Genomic DNA, 24,827 nt, shown 5'->3' on the forward strand with positions numbered 1-24,827 from the left:
TGTTCATCTTATTGTTATCATAAGTACCATGGCAACTGTTTGGTTACAAATCAAGTGAGGCATGACTAACTTCCCTTCACACTTCTCCAAAATCACTTACTAACCTCCCCCCAAGGATATTGAGATCTGCTCAATACTCCTAAATCACTCCACCTCATTTCATAAAAACCCTAAGTAAAACCCGTTTGCTTAGGAGATTGTACAAAATCACATATAAACTTATCCCCTTAAGCCTAAGTTGTCAAAACTTTATAACTTAGCACTTATTCTCACATCACTACTCATATTAACTATTAATATTATAACATTAAATCCTTGGTAAATACCCCTACCCATATTATGTATAAATCACATAAAAACCCCAATATGTAATAATCCCACCCCTTGTCGATTATGGCCATATTTCTATTTAAAGAGGGAGTTAAATGTTTATTTGAAATCTTTAAATAACCTAACCCACTGCGCAAAAACCAAAGAGTTAATTAACATCCGATTAATTAACAACTTAAACAAACCCCGACAGTCAATCAAACCTGCCCCGATATTATTAAAAGTCATTATTTAAATGTATGGGTCCCCCGTCGTAACCATCTGCCATATCCCAATGTCGTCGACCATTAGATCTGGGCCCACTCATCCAACGGCCCACGATCGTATCGCAAGCCCCTCTGCTACTGAAGTTTACTGCCTGGGGAGGCGGCGGTATTGCCGCCGTACTGGGGACACGCATCGCCATCCCGCCGTGCTCACTGCCTCCACGCCCCAAACCACTCTGGCCGATAAGCGGTGCAGGCCAATACCGCTTAGTGCCCTCTCGCTGACCCGGCTCGCTGACGTCACCACCACGTCACTGCCGAGTCAGCATCTCGTACCCCCGCGTCACGACAAAACGTCACATCTCGATGATGTCATCCGGCCAAAAAGTGCCAAAAAGCCCCGCGAAAGCCAAATTTTGTTAAAAATTAGAGAAAATGTCATTTTCGCCCATTTTCATTCGTTTTTCTCCACGGAACTATTTCATACAAACTACGTCCAAGCAACTTCTCGAGCATACAGTTTGCCACCTGGCCAAACAAGGTCAGCATCCTGCTCCGCAGCTCGTCGGTCAACCTACAATTGCACTATTTGCCTCTAAAATACAGGTATTTACGCCATTTTCACTTCCCGAACTTGTAATTTCGGTTTTCCTCTATAAATTCTACCTATAAGATCCAAATTTAAGCTAAAAATAGGTCACAGTTGCCATACAAAGACACCAGAACCACTGTTGTTTAGCCCATTTTCCTACAGAAGCCACCTCCAGTTTAAAAACACAGAGAACTGAACATGGAAACCCCTGTGGCCCTCAATGTCGCACCCCTCAATGCACCTTATAAAGACGAGGATTGGTTACCCTTGGCTGACAGAGATTTTCAAATTAAAGAGTTATCTGGTGATATGAACCATCTCCAGGCATTTTTCCGAATTAGGAATAGTCATATGAGCAACTCTGATATCTTTGGAATATGGGAATCCAATCTCCCCAGGTATTACCTTCCCTCAGTCAATGTGTTCCCAGATATTATCCACCATTGTTGTGCAAACTATGACCCTACCAGTAAAGTAGTTATGACTCCATCACAAATTGTTCTCTTTTACATACTGTTGAATCTATCAATGAGATGTTACACTTCCATCCAGCTCAGCCCATTGCTCCTCTTTCCATGGGATTTTTTCTTGAGCAAGGCTCTCAATTTCCCAGTTCAGAAATAACTCAGATTGCTAAATTATTTATGAAGCCAGATTGCCAGCCTCAAGGCCCACCTCCCTATATACATGTATGTTTCACTGAAACTGGCAATCTTATTCTTGACATGATATCCTTTATATTGGGATTCAAAACCAGTGAATTTGTTGATGAGACCATATTTGTTATGTTGTCAATGTTTATTCTAGGATAGCCCCCTGCTGTCAAATATGATTATGCCTCCTTCATTCCAAATAAAATCAATGAGCAATTCATAAATCTAGACAGAGAAGGAGCCTTCAAGTACACCTCATTCATATACCACCTTCTGCTATATTATCAGCTAGACAGTTTTTTATTTCCCATCAGGAAATTGGATTCCAAAGGAGAGAGGAGGTTTGTGATCTTTTGGACCTCGGTCTTCCACAATGTTTGTGAATCCCCTTATACCTACTGTGAATTCATTGACTGGTTTATACATCCAGCCTCCACTTTATTGATAGGAGCTCCTCCTCCTAGGCTCTCTGGGGATATAAAGAAGATTTTACAGCTCTCCAAAAACTACAGAATAGGTGACTGGTACCTCTACCAGAATCATACTGAAATCAGAATATATGGCTGTGAACTGTGCCCTTATAAGCTGCCCAAATATGTGCCCATGAGACTGTTTGCACTGGAGTATTTCAGGCAACTTATCAATGCAGATTTAACTCACTTTTGCAATGTAAAGAAAAAGGCTCAGCTGAGAATAAGAAACCAGTTAGGCCCTTTTATCATTAACAAGAGGGAGGCATGGGAAGATGTTGATAAGATATTAGGGGAAGACCTTAAATTGAAGAAAAGTTTCTGGTGGGTGCCATATGACCCAAATAGATTTATAAGTGATAGAAAAGTAAGCAACAGGCTGTCATCTTACAAACATCATAGGATCCCTGAAGTATAACAATTTTCTAATCAGGATGAGTCGGTAGAGGGTACATTAACAGAAGAACTTACTCAGCAAGAAAAGATGGAACAAGCTATGAAAGATCTTGAAAAGACCCTTGACCTGGACTCTTTTGGACAGGTATCTTTCAAGTTGCCTTAGCAAACCGAAGTGGGTACATCCTCTACTGGAACTTCACAGCAACCGGTACAAGAGACCAGCACACCAGGTACAGGGTCTTCTAAGGGCAAGGAAGTGGCAAGCACGGAGCAACAAGCAATGACTGATCAGTAGGGGCAAATTCCTTCAGTCCAGATCAAAGCAATAGAGATTCCTGCATTACAGACTCCTCTAAATGAGGAAAAAGGAAAGAAAAGAGACAAAGAAGAGGCCACACCCATCAGTGGACCTGCAAAACAACCAGGTGCAAAGAGGCAAAGATTGGATCCTCTATCTAAAGATGAAATCATTGAAGAAACAACTGAAAGTTTAAGAGGTGAGAGGGTTACCCAGCAGACTTCCCCAGTGGTGGACACATCAACTAGCTAACACAGGCAAGAGCTAGAAAGGCAGCATAGTGTGGAAGTTTCATCCACTAGGCCACCAAGCAAGCAGACCTCTGACATCAAAAGAACATTCACAGAGATAAATAATAAGAATGATCCACTGAGGCTTCAAATTTATAACCAGTATCTGAAGATGGCCCCCACAAAGCAGCAAAGATTGATGTCAGCATATGACATAAAATAAGGAAAGATGATCATGAGTTATTTTAAGTCCAAGGTGCAGCAACCACAATCGACAGCTGACTACATAAGAACAAATCTAGAGGTCTTGGTCAAGGACATTCATCTAATAGACCAGATTGAGCTGCACAAACAGACTAGAGAGATGGTATACTCCACACTAGCTGACAAAGCTATGTTAGCTCATAAATTACAAAACTCCTTGAATAATACCTCTGCTCAATTGGATTTAGAGAAAGCTTCTTCTCTAGCAAAGGACAACATGATAAAATCTTTGGAGGACATCATCATTGAACTGGGATATGATCCCAAAGATGCCAAAGGCATAAATGCACTAATGAAGAAGAAAGAAGAGGACATTGTTGTCCTCAGAAAACATCTAAAAATGCCTCCTTCCATGCATCCACAGACTACAGATGTTGTAGAACAAAAATCTGAAGAGGACATGATGGACCTGCTCATGAGACTAAATGAGAGATTGAGTGAGACAGAACAGGCATTAGAGAAAGCACTATAAGAAAAGCAGGGAGAGTTGACCTCCTAGCCACCCGAAGTAGTCCCAACAGTCACTACTGCCCTCTCCACACTTATAACAGTAGTGCCTCTCATTGTCCTGGCATCAATAACATAAGTTATCAGAGGAGCGACATCAACAGTAACAGCATCAGGCATCAGTACTACTATGACTACAGAACAATTAATAAAGGCCATGGAGGAATTGAAACTCCAAGTATAAAAGCTGAAGCAAGTCAAAGAAATATTGGCAAAGGTTGAACAGAGTTATGATAAATCCAAGATGAAAGTGACAGAGAAAACAAGAGAGATCAAAACATTGGAGAACAAGGTAAGAGCCTTATAAAAGGATCTTTCTTTGGATAAACCTCTGGCAGAAATCAGAGGAATTTTGTGGACCAACATCACTCAATCCCCTAGTGATGTGTGGAGGTCTATCCAAACCATTTATGAAAAGATTGATTTGATAAGAGTGGCCCAAGTGGAGATTCAAAAAACAAGAGCCTTATTAGGGCAGATGCCTGAGCAAGCCAGCCGGCTAATACATTTTTTGAACACCAAGATTAGTGAAGAGTTGGAAGCACTGGAAATTAGAGACAGAACAAGCACCATCCTAGACATGAAGAGAGTTCTAATCATGAGAACTCTAATGCAAAATTTGGACAGAAGATGCCAGGACATGCAGTTAGAGATTGATTCTTTCACAGAAAAGTTTACATTCCTGCCTCAAAAAGGTTTTCCAAATTCTTTGGGAAGTAATGATCGTCTGATGAAATAGAAAGACTATGCATATAAATTAAATACATATGTTGTTAATCAAGTTAATACATCATCAAGTACTTCAGGAGAGAAGGCACTTCCATCTGGCCAGGTCCTCTATGACAGCCTGGAACATTTATTCTACATAGAACACGAGGTGAAGCATCTGTTCACTATCCCACCTAATTTCTTTAGGTAAACAGAGACTGACGAAACTCTGAGGAAGCTGCAGAGACATAAATTACCAGGACCGGAATGGTGGCAAAGTATGTTAGAGATCCTATAAACTTATTTTTGGTCAGTTGAAAATTTCGGACCATCTACTATAACGCAGAAAACAGGAATGAATCACACTCATGCGGGTCAAAGTGCATCACATCAGAGTTAAAGAAAGTCCGGCCAAGGCAGAGTAACCAGTACAGAGTATCAGCGGAAGATGGTCGTGAACTGACTTACAACACCTACCTCCAGTACATCTCATAAAGACAGAACAACCAGCGTAGCATGATTTTATTGCATATATTTATTGTCTCCCTATTTTCGAGACTATCTGTCTCTATCTGTGTAATAGAAGCATTAATTGTCAGCAGATATTATTTCTATCAGATATTTTGTATGATATTTTAACATTTTTGTATAAATACCCCCCCAGACGAAGTATTTGGGGTTGGTTGATTGGGAAGCATTCTCAGACTTTGATGTAATTCTGAAGTTTTTAGGAATAAAAGGCTGTTGGAACCATTTTTTTCTGGCTCACTGAATGAGAAATTGCTACAAAATTCTTGAATCATCTTATGGATCAATAAGTCCCTTCTAACTTGTGTTTTACAGTTTCTATGTTTTATCATCTGTGTTTCATGATCTAAATAATAGAGAGAAAGAATAACTCAGAATTTGCTTGATTGCACTCTGCGTTCAGTCTTTGTTATTATCAATGTTTTCTTCAAAATTAAAATAAACAGTGAATTCTTCATTTCTCCTGTTTCCCCTGATTCTTTCATCTTGAATATTTGCTAAGGAATTCTTAACTGCTCCTTAACAGTACTCAGCCATTTTCCCTCTGTCAACATGATGAAGGATTCTTAATTGCCCTTCACCCATTGACTCCATTCCATCTGATTCCAACCTATAAATTGTTCCATATTTGATTACCTTACTCTGTGATACCATCCTTTGTTGAAAAAACCAAATCCAGAAAGCTATCCTTCTATGACTCCATCATGCCCAATGGACTGAAACTCTTCAGTTTTACCTCACTGTTCTGTTGAATCTCCATTCCTCCAACCAAACTCTAAAAAAAACCCTTGCACTTCATAACTAGCCTAATAGACCTCAAACAAAGCTAAATCATAAAGAGAGAGCCCTCTCTGGATGCAAATTGGCTAGAATCTGTATCTAAAAGATTGGTCTGTGATTACCTCGGCTGTATTCCCTTTCTTACAACTTCAGGAAACAACCTGAGTGATAACATCATTGGTGACTCCGCTGGGGACTTGAATAATTGTTTGTTATTGCTGTTTATTTCTTAAAAGCTGCAGATGGAGCCTGAAGTTAGCCAAGTAGCCTTGGAAATTGCTTTTGCTATGCAATTGCAGGATTAAATAAACACTGCTTTAGTCTATCTCCAATCTAGTTTATGTATTAAACAGTTGTCCCAAATACCTGATCAGTTCCTTGTTTCAATAGATCTTTAGGAAAGCTCATAATCCCCTCATCTAAAAACTTCCTACAAGATACTGTTAAAGTTGTATTGTTAAAATATTTCAAGAAAACCAAAAACATACTCAGAAGCTGGCTCCAAAGAAAAAGATCTGTTACACCAGATCAAATCCTGATCCAAATCCCCCACCTATCTTTGAAAATCCTAATCTGATTCTTAAGAACCTTAGAAGCCAGCAGAGCCAAGAACATTCTGCTAGTTCACCCCTTGACACACATCAGCAGAACCCTATCCAATCTAAGCTTACTCCTGGAAAAACACCAATCCTTTCTGCCATTAATGTTGCTTCTCCTAGTGCACCATTAGCACTTCAAACCATCTTTTCCACTCCCCCATCTACAACACATATTTCAACTGGTATCCCTACTCTTTCGGCTGTTACACTTATCTCCGCAAACATGGCAAACCGTTATGCTCCCCTGCAATTACCTGTAAATCCAGGGGCCATGCCTCAAGATTATCATAGCAAAATCACCTATTTTGATGGTACTGGCACTTACATAGCTCAACAACATACTAAGAAAATGACAGATTATTTTGAAAACTATGAGCTTGATGATGATGATGTCAGAATGAAAGTCTTTGTCCAAAGCTTAACTGGAGATGTTAGAACCTGGTTTAGAGCACTCCCTGTGAATACCATAGCTGACCCAAGAGCCCTTTATCAGACCCTCCTGAACAGATGGGAAAAGAAGAAAGATCCTCTCCACATTTTATCATAATATGAAAACTTGAAAAGAGGCCCACAAGAAACTATTCAAGATTACTGTTCCAGATTTAATAATGTATACAATGCTATTCCTCAGAATCTCAGGCCTCCTCCAGACTTGGCCTTGATCAAATTCGCTGATGCATTTGACTCTGATATGGCATACCAACTTAGGGAAAGAGCTCCTTGAAGCTTAGAAGACATGCAAAGTATAGCTGTCAGTGTTGAGGCCAACCTGATTTCTAAACGAGCTCGAGCTAGAGTTGAAAGGAGGATACCCATCAAAGAAGAACCTTATGCCTTTGAACAAAAATTAGATGCTATCATTAAAGGAATGGATAGACTTGGTGATAGAGTAGAAACAATTGAGAGGAAATCCCCTTGGGATGGTCAACCAAGCAATACCAGGAGAAATCAAAATTTTAGAAAAAATCAGAATCCCAATACTGGAAAGGCTAGCCCTGACCAAAACATTAGACCCCCATTCCAGGAAAACTATGTTGAAGCTTCAACTTCTAGTGAACCAACAGAAGATACTCAAATCAACTTAATGGGTCTCAGTAGTGAACAACAAATTTTCTTGACCCAATAAGATCAAGAAGCTCATACTCTTAATCAATTCCAAATCCAGTCAGGTGAATCATTTGATTTTAGGGAGGGATATGACACAGCCATCTATGAAGTCCACAAGCAATATAATATAAGGAGCAGAAGGGTAGATGTCCCTGAAAACAATAAATAGAAGGATACTAAACAATCTAGCAAAGCTAAAATCAAGAACCCTCCTATACAAATCCCTCCTAAAACAATTCCTAACCCAAACCATCCAACAGCTGAAGACATATCAGACATTCAACAGCCTAACAGATAGCCTTCAACTTCCATTCCTCCCAAAGGAAATGTGGAAGAACCTCCATAAATTGACATAGAAGCAACTCCAGCTCATAACAGCACCCCTGTAAAAGAAAAAGACATAGAAAATACAACAGAAAAAGAAAATCTCACTGCCCGAAATGCAAAAATGCAAACTGATAAACCTTTCAACCTTGAGACCGAAATAGGAAAATTAAAGATAGCAATTCCATTGTCAGAGTTGGCTAAGCATGATGTCTATAGAGAACAAATCAGCAGATCACTTCAGATTCCGGAAAACAAAGATGCAGTAAATGTCCTTGATGATAAACCAGAATTAATTTTTGGCCCTGAGGTAAATGGAAAATCAGTAGATGGAGGGGTTCCTCCTTTCTATGTAAGTCTGAACATTCACGATAAAATACTTCATAATGCAATGTTTGATTCTAGTGCTTCTCATAATTTAATACCCAAATCTGTAATGGAGAAGTTGGACCAAGGTATCACCAGGCCATACAAAGCCTTGTTCTTTTTATATTCAAGCCAGGTCAAAGGTCTAGGATTGATCAAAGATTTATGTGTATCATTAGTTCAATACCCTGCCAAGACAATTTTAATGGATGTAGTGGTTGCTAATATTCCACCAAAATATAGCACGTTGTTATCTAGATCTTGGGGTGAAAAGCTCTAGGGATCTTTACAATTGGACATGTCCTATGCCACCATTTCAGTATTTGGCCAGCCAAAGAGATTGTACCGAGAAACTTTGATGAAATACGTGGTGAGCAGCTAGGAGAAACCCTAGAATTTTCCCATCTACTCTATGCATTCTGACATGGACTCTTTCATCAATGCTAAAATTTATCCCCCAACTGATGGCAAGGCTTTAGCATTAGTACAAGAAAAATTCATAAATGAAAAACCTAGTGCTCAAACCCAAGAAATTTCTGAAATAATTGATATAAGAGACACTCAAGAGAAACTAGATGAAACTAAAAATCCAGATTTTCCTAGTAAACAAATTTCCAAAACTCATGATACTAGTTATGAACATGAGATCCTTTGGCACTTGGAATTTGATGGATCAGTTAATAAATTAGGAGCAGGAGCAGGAATTTGGGTACATAATATGGAAAATGATCATGCTGAAGGGCATGCATACAGGTTGAATGATGTACTAATAACATGGCTGAATATGAAGCCCTCTTGCTACGACTTAAATTGATCAAAAGCTTAGGGGTAGTTAGGGCATCAATTTTTGGAGATTCTGATTTAGTCATTCAACAAATGAAAGAGAACTTCCTCAAAAATGATCTCAGATTAAGATCTTATAGAGGAGCAGCAATTGAAATACTAAATACCTTTCTGGAAACACATCTTGCCAAAATTCCAAGGAAACACAATTTGCATGCTCACAGTTTGGAAACATCTGCCAACACTTGTAAATTGCCATTTGAGCCCAATCATCAGTTTACAGCTGAGATTAAACACAGACCAACTGTACCTAACAATGTGAAAAACTGGCAAGTGTTTGAGAATGACACTCAGATTTTTCTTCACCTTAAAATAAGAATTTTCCAGCACTAATATGGACACGGGCACTGTTGGAGAGATTGATCAAATAGACAAAATTGAAACACACATTTCAACAGAAACAACAACTCAAATACTTCACCCAACAAAATTTACCAGCAAAGAGTTGCAAGAGCTTAAAGAAATAGACATTGATGAAACTATTGGAGGAGAATCTAAAGTTATTGATTTAAAGGACAATTATTTGCCAATAAGATTAAATCCTATGGAAGACATTTTTTATTCTAATGATATACCAAAGAAACCCAAAATGCAGCCCCTAAACACAGACATTGAGGATTGTAAAATAGGAACTGAAAAAAAAAAATTCCTAAAATGATAAAACTATCCAAAACTTTTCCTCCTGACCAAAAGCTTAAATATGTTGAACTGTTCAAGGAATTCCAGGATGTTTTTGCATGGAGCTATGAAGATCTCAAATCTTATGATACTTCTGTGATTCAACATACAATACCCCTTAAAGAAAATCATAAACCTTTCAAGCAAAAACTTAGAAGGGTCAACCATGTACTACTCCCTTTAATTGAAAAAGAAGTCAAAACAATGTATGAAGCTGAGATAATTGCACCTATCAGATTTTCAGAATGGGTCTCTAATTTAGTGCCCACTAGGAAAAAAACATGAGAAATCTGACTATGTGTGGATTTAAGGAATCTAAATAAGGTTTCTTTGAAAGACCACTATCCCTTACCCAAGATGGACCACATTTTACAAAGGGTAGTAGGTGCCTCTAGAATTTCCCTACTGGATGGGTTTTCAGGTTTCAACCAGATTTTAGTTCATCTTGGTGATCAGGAAAAGACTGCTTTTACAACCCCATGGGGAAATTTCAAATATGTGAAAATGCCATTTGGACTTAAGAATGCAGGGGAAACCTTCCAACGTGCAATGGAAATAGCTTTTTCTAAAGAAATTCATGATTTTCTAGTCATATACCTTGATGATCTTACTGTGTTTTCCAAATCAGATCAGCAGCACCTAGATCATCTGAGACAAGTGTTGTTAACCTGCAGAAAATATGGTATATCGTTGAATCCCAAAAAATCCTTGTTTGGTCTAGAGGAGGGTAAACTGTTAGGTCACATAATCTCAAAATATGGCATCAAAATTGATTCTGACATAATAGAAGCCATTTTACAAATACCACACCCAGAAATGTCAAAGAACTTCAAGCTTTCCTAGGGAAAATCAATTTTTTAAGAAGATTCATACCTAACTTGGCTCGATTAATTAGATCATTGAATAATATGCTGAAAAAAGATTCCAAGGTCAAATGGGCATTAGAAGCCAAACAAGAATTTGAAGAAATCAAAATAGCTTTAACCAAAACACCAGTAGTTACAAGCCCAAAATTTGACAGAGACTTCATAATATTTTCATTTGCATCAGAACACACTATTGCTGCTATTTTGCTACAGAAAGATGATCAAGGATGTGAAAAACCCATAGCTTTCTTTAGCAAAGCACTCAGGGATGCACCACTGAAATACCCGATCATGGAAAAACAGGCTTATGCACTTGTGAAAGGCATCAAAGATTTCAGACTCTACATACTATACACTCTTATAATAGCTTATGTGCCAAGCACTGTTGTCAAAGATATCCTAACCCAAGAGGGGATTGAAGGCAAGAGAGGTAAATGGATTACTACTATATTAGAGTATGATATTGAAATAAAACCTACAAAGCTTATAAAAGGACAGGGATTGGCTAAACTCATGACTGAAACTAATTGCCAAGCCCTGGATATCAATGAACTGGATAATGAACAGGAGATGGCGACTCCACAAATCAGCCAGGCCTTCATAGAATCACCTTGGTATGCTGATATATGTTATGTATTATTAAACCTGTAAGCTCCTCCAGGGTTATCCAGAACAAATAAAAGGTTTTTGAAAATGAAAGCTTAAAAGTTTTGTATTTTAGATAGTGCTCTCTTTTGGAAAAATCATGAAGGTGTTATATTAAATTGTCTAATCAAAGATGAAGCTGACAAGGTACTCAAAGAATTCCATGCAGGGGACTGTGGTGGACATTTGTACTGGAAATCAACTACTGATAAAACCCTAAGGGCTAGATTTTACTAGCCCACATTGTTTGCTGATGTCAAAAATTTTGTCACTGCTTGCCATAAATGTCAAATTTTTCAAGGCAAGTGGAAACTTTTACCTCTACCCCTTAGACCAATTTCCTACTAAAAGACCATTACAACAATGGGGTTTAGATTTTATTGAGGAAATTCACCTTCCCTCTTCTAGCCAACATAAATGGATCCTGATTGCCACAAACTATTTCACCAAGTGGATAGAAGCCATCCCTTGTAGACAAGCCAATGATTCAGTGATCATGCAATTCTTAGAAACCAACATCCTGTCCAGCTTTGGCTTTCTTGAAAAGATTATCACTGACAATGCTGCTGCTTTCAAATCCAAGAGAATAATTAGTTTCTGTCACAAATACCATATCACTCTAGGCCACTCCACAGCTTATTACCCTCAAGGTAATGGTCTAGATGAATCTTCCAATAAAAGCCTCATCAACATTATTAAGAAATTGCTGGAAGAAAACAAAAAAAATTGGCATAAAAAGCTCATCAATGCACTATGGGCAGACAGATTAACTACCAAGAGATCCATTGGAACTAGTCCCTCTGAGCTTGTGTATGGTATGGAGGCTGTATTTCCTTCATCTCTAGGGGTACCTGTAATTAAATTACTGCAAGAAGCTCAAGTGGAGCCCAATGATATTCAGAGAAGAATTAATCAGACTATCCATTTACAGCAGACTAGAGAAGAGGTGTATCAAAGATCTCAAGTGCTACAAGAAAAACTCAAGAAGATATTTGATAGGAGGACTAAGGAAGAAGATTTTTACATTGGAAACAAAGTTTTGAAATGGGACTCCAGAAGAGAAGATAAAGGAAAACACGGGAAATTTGACTTCCTATGGAAGGGACCTTTTATTATTCAGGCTTCACAAGGCAACAATACTTACTTTCTAAAAAGCCTGGATGGTGCAGAAGCAGAAGAAGGACCAGTCAATGGTCGGATGCTGAAACACTATTTTGATCTAGTTTGTTGATATATCAGGACTCTAACTTGTACATAAGGATGTTTAGTTTCTGCAGTTTATTACAGCAATAAGAATAGGAAGGAATGTGTAGAACATTTTGAGGAACAGTCAGGGAACTTTACCGCTTTTGTGCTTTGCCTCATTTTTTTTAGTTTATCAAAAATTGTAGAAGAAGACTTGGGAGCTGAAAATATAAGAACAAACATTCAGACAAACTATCCAAAACAGAGGTCCAATTGTCTGAAGCAGCTCAAGAGATGTGTATATTTTACATAGTTCTCTGTACAGTTTTGTTTTCTTACAGCAAAGGAAGGTTTTAGAATGCAACAAAAATTGTACGTAAGGCCATCTAACCTGTTGTTCTTGACTTTTCACCAGGAAAAGCCACCCCCAAGTGGAGCCAGTGTTATGTTCCTATACCAATAGGTGTCATATTTCATGATTGACTGGTTAAAACCCTTAATATGTTCATCCTTTCCCTGCTGCAAAGGTTTTCCATATTTTGAAAAAAAATCAAAAATTAAAAATGAAAAGAGGGTATACCCTAAAAGAAAAATCAAAGGGTTAAAAGATAAGTGGTCAAAAAAAAATGAAAGAAATGAACCCCAAAAAAAAAGAGGACCAGGAAAGTGTGCTAGTTCAAAATGCCACTACTATTCTGTTTTTGCAATAATCTGATAGTGTGTAGTTTGTTAACTCTTGCCACAGTTGATAAGTGGCAAAACAGCTTAATCTTGGCCAGCTCATGTTTCAATTTCTTGTTTTAGTGATAGAGAATAAAAGCTATTCAAAACGTTTAATCTTGGTCGATAAGTAGTTAAGTAGAGAAGCAAAGGAGCTCAAAGGTTAAATCTGAGCCCTTCGAAGTTACAAGTGTTGATTTAGATAGGATTATCATGCAGAGAAAAGAAGATTGTTGAGGGTTTTCCAGTTCAAATGCACCCAAAGAAAAAGGAAGAAAAAATGTTATCTATAATAGGCTAGGTAGGTAGTTTTGGTGTTGCAGAAGCATGCTTATGATTAATTTTGTCTCTCAAAGATGTTCATCATATTGTTATCATAAGTACCATGGCAACTGTTTGGTTACAAATCAAGTGAGGCATGACTAACTTCCCTTCACACTTCTCCCAAAATCACTTACTAACCTCCCCCCAAGGATATTGAGATCTGCTCAATACTCCTAAATCACTCCACCTCATTTCATAAAAACCCTAAGTAAAAACCGTTTGCTTAGGAGATTGTACAAAATCACATATAAAATTATCCCCTTAAGCCTAATTTGTCAAAACTTTACAACTTAGCACTTATTCTCACATCACTACTCATATTAACTATTAATATTATAACATTAAATCCCTGGTAAATACCCCTACCCATATTGTGTATAAATCACATAAAAACCCCAATATGTAATAATCCTGCCCCCGGTCGATTACGGCCATATTTCTGTTTAAACAGGGATTTAAAGGTTTATTCGAAATCTTTAAATAACCTAACCCACCCCACAAAAACCCAAGAGTTAATTAACATCCGGTTAATTAACAACTTAAACAAACCCTGAGAGTCAATCAAACCCGCCCCGATATTATTAAAAGTCATTATTTAAATGTATGGGTCCCCCGCCATAACCATCCACCATATCCCAATGCCTTCAACTGTTAGATCTGGGCCCGCTCATCCAATGGCCCACGATCGTATCGCAAGCCCCTCCGCCACCAAAGTTTACTACCTGGGGAGTGGCGATATTGCCGCCGTACTAGGGACATGCATCGCCATCCCACCGTGCTCGCTGCCTCCCCACCCCAAACCACTCTAGCCGATAAGCGGTGCGGGCCAATACCACTTATCGCCCTCCCGCTGACCCCGCCCGCTGATGTCACTGCCACGTCAATGCCGAGTCAGCATCCCGTACCCCCACGTCACTACAAAACATCACATATCGATGACGTCATCTGACCAAAAGTGCCAAAAAGCCCCGTGAAAGCCAAATTTTGTTAAAAGTTCGAGAAAATGTCATTTTCACCCATTTTCATTCATTTTTCTCCGCGAAACTGTTTCATACAAACTACGTCCAAGCAACTACTCGAGCATACAGTTCACCACCCGGCTAAACAAGGTCTAGCATCCTGCTCCGCAGCTCGTCGGTCAACCTACAATTGCACTGTTCGCCTCTAAAATACAGGTATTTACCCCGCTTTCACTTCCCGAACCTATAATTTTGGTTTTCCTCTATAAATTCTAACTATAAGGGCCAAATTCAAGCTGAAAACAGTTCACAGTTTCCATACAAAGACACTAGAACCACTGTTGTTTAGCCCATTTTCCTACAGAAGCCACCTCCAGTTTAAAAACACAGAGAACTGAACATGGAAGCCCCTGTGGCCCTCAATGTCACACCCCTCAATGCACCTCATAAAGGCCAGGGTTGGTTACCCTTGGATGACAGAGATTTTCAAATTAAAGAATTATCTGGTGATATGAACCATCTCCAGCAATTTTTCCGAATTAGGAATAGTCATCTGAGCAACTCTGATATCTTTGGAATATGGGAATCCAATCTCCCCAGCTACTACCTTCCCTCACTCAATGTGTTCCTAGATATTATCCACCATCGCTGTGCAAACTATGACCCTACCAGTAAAGTAGTTATGAATCCATCACAAATTGTTCTCTTTTACATACTGTTGAATCTATCAATGAGATGTTACACTTCCATCCAGCTCAGCCCCTTGCTCCTCTTTCCATGGGATTTTTGCTTGAGCAAGGCTCTCAATTTCCCAGTTCAAAAATAACTCAGATTGCTAAATTATTTATGAAGCCAGATTGCTATCCTCAAGGCCCACCTCCCTATGTACATGCTTGCTTCACTGAAACTGGCAAGCTTATCTTTGACATGATATCCTTTATATTGGGATTCAAAACCAGTGAATTTGTTGATGAGACCATCTTTGTTATGTTGTCAATGTTTATTCTAGGATAGCCCCCCACTGTCAAATATGATTATGCTTCTTTCATTTCCAATAAAATCAATGAGCAATTCATAAATCTGGACAGAGAAAGAGTCTTCAAGTACACCTCATTCATATACCACCTTCTGCTATATTATTAGCCAGATAATTTTTTATCTCCCATCAGGAAATTGGATTCCAAAGGAGAGAGGAGGTCTATGATATTTTGGACCTCGGTCTTCCACAATGTTTGTGAATCCCCTTATACCTATTGTGAATTCATTGACTGGTTTATACATCCAGCCTCCACTTTATTGATAAGAGCTCCTCCTCCTAGGCTCTTTGGGGATATAAAGATGATGTTACAGCTCTCCAAAAACTACAGAATAGGTGACTAGTCTTCTACCAGAATCATACTGAAATCAGAATATATGGCTGTGAATTGTGCCCTTATAAGCTGCCCAAATATGTGCCCATGAGACTATTTGCACTGGAGTATTTCAGGCAACTTATCAATGCAGATTTAACTCACTTTTGCAATGTAAAGAAAAAGGCTCAGCTGAGAATAAGAAACCAGTTAGGCCCTTTTATTATTAACAAGAGGGAGGCATGGGAAGATGCTGATAAGATATTAGGGGAAGACCTTAAATTGAAGAAAAGTTTCTGGTGGGTGCCATATGACCCAAATAACTTTATAAGTGATAGAAAAGTAAGAAACAGGCTGTCAGCTTACAAACATCATAGGATCCCTGAAGTAGAACAATTTTCTAATCAGGATGAGTGGGTAGAGGGTACATTAATAGAAGAACTTACTCAGCAAGAAAAGATGGAACAAGCTATGAAAGATCTTGAAAAAACCTTTGACCTGGACTCTTTTGGACATGTATCTTTCAAGCTACCTCAGCAAAATAGAGTGGGTACATCCTTTACTAGAACTTCACAGCAACCTGTACAAGAGACCAGCACACCAGTTACAGGGTCTTCTAAGGGCAAGGAAGTGGCAGGCACGAAGCAGCAAGCAATGACTGATCAGTAGGGGCAAATTCCTTCAGTCCAGACCAAAGCAACAAAGATTCCTGCATTACAGACTCCTCTAAATGAGGAAAAAGGCAAGAAAAGAGACAGAGAAGAGGCCACACCCATCAATGGACCTGCAGAACAGCCGAGCGCAAAGAGGTAAAGATTGGATCCTCTATCTGAAGAGGAAATCATTGAAGAAACAACTAAAAGTTTAAGAGGTGAGAGGGTTACCCAATAGACTTCCCCAGTGGTGGACACATCAACTAGCTCACATAGGCAGGAGCTAGAAAGGCAGCATAGTGTGGAAGTTTTATCCACTAGGCCACCAAGCAAGCAGACCTCTGACATCAAAAGAACATTCACAGAGATAAAGGCTAGGAACGATCCACTGAGGCTTCAAATTTATAACCAGTATCTTAAGATGGCCCCCAAAAATCAGCAAAGATTGATGTCAGCATATGACATAAAAGAAGGAAAGATGATCATGAGTTATTTTAAGCCCAAGGTGCAACAACCACATCGACAGCTGACTACATCAGAACAAATCTGGAGGTCTTGGCCAAGGACATTCATCCAATAGACTAGATTGAGCTGCACAAACAGACTAGAGAGATGGTATACTCCACACTAGCTAAAAAAGATATGTTAGCTCATAAATTTCAAAACTCCTTGAATAATACCTCTGCTCAATTGGATTAAGAGAAAGCTTCTTCTTTAGCAAAGGAAAACAAGATAAAATCTTTGGAGGACATCATCATTGAACTAGGACATGATCCCAAAGATGCCAAAGGAAAAAAGGCACTAATGAAGAAGAAAGAAGAGGACATTGCTGCCCTCAAAAAAGAGCTAAAAATGCCTCCTTCCATGCATCCACAGACTGTAGATGTTGTACAACAGAAATCTGAAGAGGACATGATGGACCTGCTCATGAGACTGAATGAGAGATTGAGTGAAACAGAGTAGGCATTAGAGAAAGCACTACAAGAAAAGTAGGGAGAGTCGACCTCCCAGCCACCTGAAGTAGTCCCAACAGTCACTACTGCCCCCTCCACACTTATAACAGCATTGCCTCCCACTGTCCCGACATCAACAACAGAAGTCATCACAGGAGTGACATCAACAGCAACAACACCAGGCAGCAGTACTACTATGACTACAGAACAATTAATAAAGGCCATGGAGGAATTGAAACTCCAAGTATCAGAGCTGAAGCAAGTCAAAGAAAAATTGGCAAAGGTTGAACAGAGTTATGATAAATCCAAGATGAATGTGGCAGAGAAAACAAGAGAGATCAAAACATTGGAGAACAAGGTAAGAGCCTTAGAAAAGGATCTCTCTCTAGATAAACCTCTGGTAGAAATCAGAGGAATTTTCTGGACCAACATCACTCAATCCCTTAGTGATGTGTGGAGGTCTATCCAAACCATTTATGAACAGATTAATTTGATAAGAGTGGCCCAAGTGGAGATTCAAAAAACAAGAGCCTTATTGGGGCAGATGCTTGAGCAAGGCAACTGGCTAATACATTTTTTGAACACCAAGACCAGTGAAGAGCTGGAAGCACTAGAAATTAGAGACAGAACAGGCACCATCCTAGACATCAAGAGAGTTCTAACCATGAGAACTCTAATGCAAGATTTGGACAGAAGATGCCAGGACATGCAGGTAGAGATTGATTCTTTCACAGAAAAGTTTACAGTCTTGCATCAAAAAGGTTTGGCAAGTCCTTTGGGAAGTAATGATCGTCTAATGAAACACAAATACTATGTATATAAATTAAATACATATGTTGTTAATCAAGTTAATACATTATCAAGTACTTCAGGGGAGAAGTCACTTCCATCTTGCCAGGCCCTCTATGACAACCTGGAAAATTTATTCTACATACACGAGGTGAAGCATCTGTTCACTATCCCACCTAATTTCTTCAGGTACATAGAGACTGATGAAACTCTGAGGAAGCTGCAGAGACATAAATTACCAGGAACGGAATGGTGGCAAAGTATGTTAGAGATCCTATAAACTTATCTTTGGTCAATTGAAAATTTCGGACCATCTACTATAATGCAGAAAACAGGAATCAATCACACTCATGCAGGTCAAAGCGCATCACATCAGAGTTAAAGAAAGTCCGGCCAAGGTAGAGTAACCAATACAGAGTATTAGCGGAAGACGGTCCTGAACCGACTTACAGCTCCTACCTCCAGTAAATCTCATAATGACGAAACAACCAGCGCAGCATGATTTTATTGCATCTATTTATTGTCTCCCTGTTTTCGACACTGTCTGTCTCTATCTGTGTAATAGAAGCATTAATTGTCAACAGATATTATTTCTATCAGATATTTTGTATGGTATGTTAACATTTTTGTATAAATACCCCCCCAGACGAAGTATTTGGGGTTGGTTGATTGGGAAGCATTCTCATACTTTGATGTAATTCTGAAGTTTTTTGGAATAAAAGGCTGTTGGAACCATTTTTGTTTGGCTCATTGAATGAGGAATTGCTGCTAAGGACCATGCTACAGAATTCTTGAATCATCTTATGGATCAATAAGTCCCTTCTAACTTGTGTTCTACAGTTTCTATGTTTTATCATCTGTGTTTCATGATATAAATAATAGAGAGAAAGAATAACTCAGAATTTGCTTGATTGTGCTCTGCGTTCAGTCTTTGTTATTATCAATGTTTTCTTCAGAATTAGAATAAATAGTGAATTTTTCATTGCTCCTGTTTCCCCTGATTCTTTCATCTTGAATATTTGCTAAGGAATTCTTAACTGTTCCTTAACAGTACTCAGCCATTTTCCCTCTGTCAACATGATGAAGAATTCTTAATTTCCCTTCACCCATTGACTCCATTCCATCTGATTCCAGCCTATAAATTGTTCCATATTTGATTAATTTTCTCTGTGATACCATCCTTTGTTGAAAAAACCAAATCCAGAAAGCTATCCTTCTTTGACTCCATCATGCCCAATGGTCTGGAACTCTTCAGTTTTACCTCATTGTTCTATTGAATCTCCAATCCTCCAACCAAACTCTAAACAAAACCCTTGCACTTCATAACTAGCCTGATATACCTCCAACAAAGCTAAATCATAAAGAGAGAGCCCTCTCTGGATGTAGATTGGCTAGAATTTGTATCTAAATGATTGGTCTGTGGTTACCTCAGCCGTGTTCCCTTTCTTACAACTTTAGGAAACAACCTGAGTGATAACACGACACATTGGTGCTCATCAAATCATTGCTGGAATTTTGTCGAATAGTCAACAGTTTAGTAACCATGAGATATTCAACTATAGAGATTTCGATTGAATGACACATTAAAGGCCGAAAATGGTCTTTAAAAATCGACACTTATAAGTCAGTTTTGCGATGCTAAAAATTGTCAGATATCCGACCCATTAAACATCACATATTTAGTAGGTCTTGCACTAGTATGCAGTCATATATTCAACATATAGGTCTTTTTTTACGACAAGAAAAAAAGATGTTTAGGCATCGGGTAATCGATGACATAGGTAAAATGTGAAACATAAGTGTTGTCCCTCCTATGCTTGCAGGTCAACGGTGAAGCTTCAAGTATGCGACACAATAGAGTTATGTTTGACGGGAGTGTTAAACTAGCGACGCTACCATCCGTCGATTCTAGCGTCAAGTATTTGAAGCGTACTATGATGAACATGCATCAAATATGCAATGGCCTACAACTCCCGTCGAATATGCGACAACATCCTGCTTTTAAAATATATATATAATACACAGTACTATATTGAATGTTAGGCCAGGTAGTAACTCCTCAAAGAAAATTTTATTCGTATATCATATTCCTTCAGGTGGGCATTATTATATAGATGAGGGAGAGACTATTCACTTCATCTCCCAATGACTGTTCATATTACTTATTATTTATTTACATTATATTCACCCAATCCTGATGATTAGGTGTCAACATTTCCCCCCTTAATATGAAGGGATGTTGGTGAGTCCAAGCATCATTCTAAATCATTCAAGCTTTTGTCTTCCATCTGCTTTGGTAAAGATGTCACCAATTTGCTCATTAGTGGAACAATGGCGGAGATGGATTGTTTTGGCCTCAAAATGATGTCGAATCAGATGATATTTGGTATTGATGTGCTTTGTTCGATCATGGAACTTTGGGTTCTTGGCCAACTTTATTGCAGAGGTATTGTCAATCATGAGTGGAGTTTATTGTACTTGTTTTACCTGAAAATCTTCAAGAATTTTCCTAAGCCACAATTTCTTTTGTTGCTTCAACTGCTGCCACGTATTCTACTTCTGTTGTGGAATCTACTGGAACTGTTTGTTTGCGTGATCTCCAAGAGATAGCTCCTGATCCAAGACTCATAGCATATCTTGAAGTAGATACCCCAGTTTCTTTGTCTCCATCAAAGTCTGAATCAGATTATCCAACCAAGCTGAAGTTGTCCACCTGTGCATACTTGATTCCAAAGTCTTGAGTTCCATTCAAGTACCTTAGAACTCTTTTTACAGTAGACCAATGTCCCTCACAGGGCTTTTGAATAAACCTGGAGAGGATTCAAACAACAAACAAAATGTCTGGTCTGGTAGTAGTTAGGTAGTTGAGACTTCCTGCAAGCTGTGTATACTTTGTTGCATCCTCAAATTATTTTCCTTCATTAGATGTGAGCTTTAAGTTTTTGTCCATTGGATTAGTAAGAGGATTGCATTCTGTCATGCCAAACCTGTTCAACAAATCTCCAATGTATTTCTTTTGAGAAAGAAAAATGGACTTCGGATGTTGGGTTACTTCAATACCAAGATAGTAATGAACATAGCCCAAATTAGTCATTTCAAAACTTTTCCCCAATTCCTTCTTTATGGTTGCAATGTAGCTTTCATTGTTCCCTGTCATCAAAAGATCATCTACATATACCACAAGATATACAATTGTTTTGCCAACTTTCTTGACAAATAAAGTTGCATCATCAAGATCATAATGTTTGAAATTGAGTTTCAGAAGATGCTCAGTTAGTTTTTCATACCAGGCTCGCGGTGCTTGTTTGAGGCCATACAAGGACTTCACAAGTTTTCATACTTTATGTTCATGTCCTTTCACAACAAATCCTTCAATTTGGGACATAAAAACATTCTCTTTTAGATCTCCATTCAAGAAAGTAGTTTTTACATCCATTTGATGAACCTTCCAACCGTTTTGAGCTGCTAGGGCAAAGAGTGTCCAAATGGTAGCCCATTTTGCTGTGGGGGAAAAAGTCTCCTCATAATCGAACCCTTCCTTCTATGCAAAACCTTTTGCCACAAGCCTAGCTTTGTTCTTGTCAAGTGAGCCATCAACTTTATAGTTGTTCTTGTAGACCCACTTGCAGCCAATTGGTTTGGTTCCTAATGGAGGATCAACCCGCTTCCAAGTGCCATTCTTTATGAGGGTATCATACTCCTTTTGCATCGCTTCTTTCCATTCATCATGAGAAGCAGCTTCTTTGAAGGAAGTTGGTTCAAAATCTGTAGACAAGTTCAATTCACAATCATAAGAAACATCCATATCAACAGGTGAATTAGAGTCATCTACATCACCTCCATTTTGTCAGTTTGAGTTTCTAGTTCCTATATTTCCAACCTCATCAGGATGAACACTTTCAAGTGTCTTTGTTAGCCACTTTGGGGGACCTTTCTCAAATGGTCCAGGCTACTCCGCTGATTGAGTTGGGACTGAACCAAGGTTGAGTCATACTACATTTCATATGGAGTCTTGTTTCTAATACCATTAGATGGACATCTATTCTTTATATATGTAGCACATAGAAGAACATCAGCCCAAAACATTATCTTTACATTTTTAAAGAAGAGCATGGATCGTAGTATATTTAAGATTGTCCTATTCATTCTTTCAGCTACACCATTCTATTGGGGATTATAAGGCACAATTGTTTGATGTTTGATCCCATGTTGGCGAAGATAGTTTTCAAATTCATTTGATGTATATTCTTTTCCATTATCAGTGCGAATAGACCCAATATGAGATTGTGCATCATTTTCAATCCATTTATGAAATTTCTTGAATGTTTGAAAAGCACCAGATTTGTTCTTCAATAAATAAACCCAAAACATTCTAGTGTAGTCATCAATAAATGTCATCATATATTTGTTTCCATTTGTAGAGGGAACATGCATTGGACCACATAAATCTGAATGAATGAGTTCAAGTTTTCTATGTGCTCTTGAATGTGAATCATGAAAAGGCTGTTTGTTATGCTTTCCTAGAATGCAAGCATCACATTGCTTAAATTTCCTAGGAATTGTAGGCAAACCAACAACACCGTTTTTCTTCAACAAGTGGAGGCTGTCATAGTTCAAATGTCCAAGTCTAGCATGCCATAATAAACTTGATGGAAGTGCACCTTCTTCATGGTGAGAATTGTATGAGAAATGTTGTGCACGAGCAGAGGTACCTTACAACTTGAGAAGCCTTTCTTCTTCTATTCCCTTCATGACAAGTGAGTGGTCAAATGCTTTTCTTACCTCAAGGTTGCCATCAAACATATGAATGGAGTGACCTTGCTGGTAAATGTGGACCAAAGACAACAAGTTTCTCTTGAGCTGTGGGAGATATAGAACATGATGCAGAAGAAAGTCTGGAAGACCAGGTAGTTTAACCCTGATTGTGCCAAGTCCTGATGGCTTGATTTTTGATTGGTTTGAAGAGTATACTACTCCATCAACATTTTCAGTGAATTCTTCAAAAAAATATTTTCTATGAGTCATGTGGCAGGTTGCTCCCAAATCAAGAAACCAATCATTTTTCCAAGAAGCAAGTGAAGCATTAAATAAATCTTCATTTACTCCAATATTACATTGTGCCACAACATAGTGAGAGGATTCAGGTGCTTTACCTTTGTCTGTATCATCAGTTTTACCTTTCTGTTGGTTTCCTTGCTGCTTAATTTTGTCCCATGGTAACTTGCATGTAGAGGCATCATGTGATCCATTTCTTTTGCAGCATATGCAGTGAAAATCTGCCTTTTCTCCTTGAGAGTGTCTGCCCCCCTGCCTCTGAAATATCTTCCTCTTCCTCTTCAACCACCTCTTCCTCTTGAAGAATTTTGAGTAGGATGCTTTTCTTTATGAGCAAGGCACAAAGCCTCTTCAGAAGATTCAGGGGCTATCTTCTTTCCAAAAGCTTTCTCTCTTTCAACAAACTTTTTCACAAGAGAGTCAAAGGTGATATCTTTGAGATTTCCATTTGCTTCCAATGACTCAAGATAATTGGAGTAAGTAGGATAAAGTGCCTTGAGAAAAGCAATAAGAGGAATATCCAATTCAACCTTAGTGGATTTGATATCATGCATTATAGACTTTACTTCAGATGCAAGAGAAAGAGGATCATTATTTTGTAGTTCAAGAGTGAAGAGTTTAATCATGAGTTGAACGAATTCAAGTGCAGAATGTGAGTCATAGAGTTCTTTCAGTTTTTGTAAGGCTTCAAAAGCAGTTGAAAATGGTGAAATATGGCGACTCACCTCTTCATTTACAAATGTTGTGATTAATGCATAAGCTTTGTTGTTCTTGTTTTCCCAAATGACGAGCTCTTTGTCTGAGGTAGGCTGTTCTAGCTCTTTGTCTCCATCTCCAACACACACTCCTTTCCACAACTCATTGAAATGAGCGTGTGTTTTATCATCCACAACCACTCAGGGTAGTTCTCTTTGCTAGTGAGAACTATTCCGACGATGGATATGATTGAATGTATACTGTAACAAAAAAAACTTCTGCTGCAAAACTTTTACTCTTAATGGGAAAAAAATATAGTTCTGATATGACTGGACAACAAACTTTTTCACCCAACTCAACTTGATCACCCAATGCAGCCCTTCAAAAAAATTTAACACACAGCGGTGATTTTAAAACATGCACAAAATTAGGGCTCAACTCACATCATAGGACAGCGCTTCATAGGCAGCATACCAAAATAGTTCAAGATACCATGTACATTCAACACATGGAATTTAACTCACACACACACCATAAGATACCATGTACATTCAACACATGGCTCATACACATCATAGGACAGCTACCACAAACCAATTTTCACATGGTTCAAACTCGGAGCCTTGAATTAACAATAAAGATGAGTTGCCATTCAAGATTATTGAAGCCTTACGGGGTTTTTAACACCGTGTATTCGCAAAAAATGTAAAAAAACATGTAAGTACCATCAGAGAATCAACTGGAATCCATC

At 38.5% G+C, this 24,827-nt stretch overlaps 1 pseudogene; it reads left to right on the forward strand.

The window, feature by feature from the left end:
* Positions 1 to 604: 604 nt before the first annotated feature.
* LOC149250062 (protein RETICULATA-RELATED 3, chloroplastic pseudogene) overlaps positions 605 to 24,827 on the forward strand; it is a 43,254-nt pseudogene continuing 19,031 nt past the window's right edge.

This window comes from Pinus tabuliformis, chromosome 7, assembly GCF_031772625.1.
Source record: "Pinus tabuliformis cultivar Carrire ecotype Pingquan chromosome 7, CPIR1, whole genome shotgun sequence".
Lineage (NCBI taxonomy): Eukaryota > Viridiplantae > Streptophyta > Pinopsida > Pinales > Pinaceae > Pinus > Pinus tabuliformis.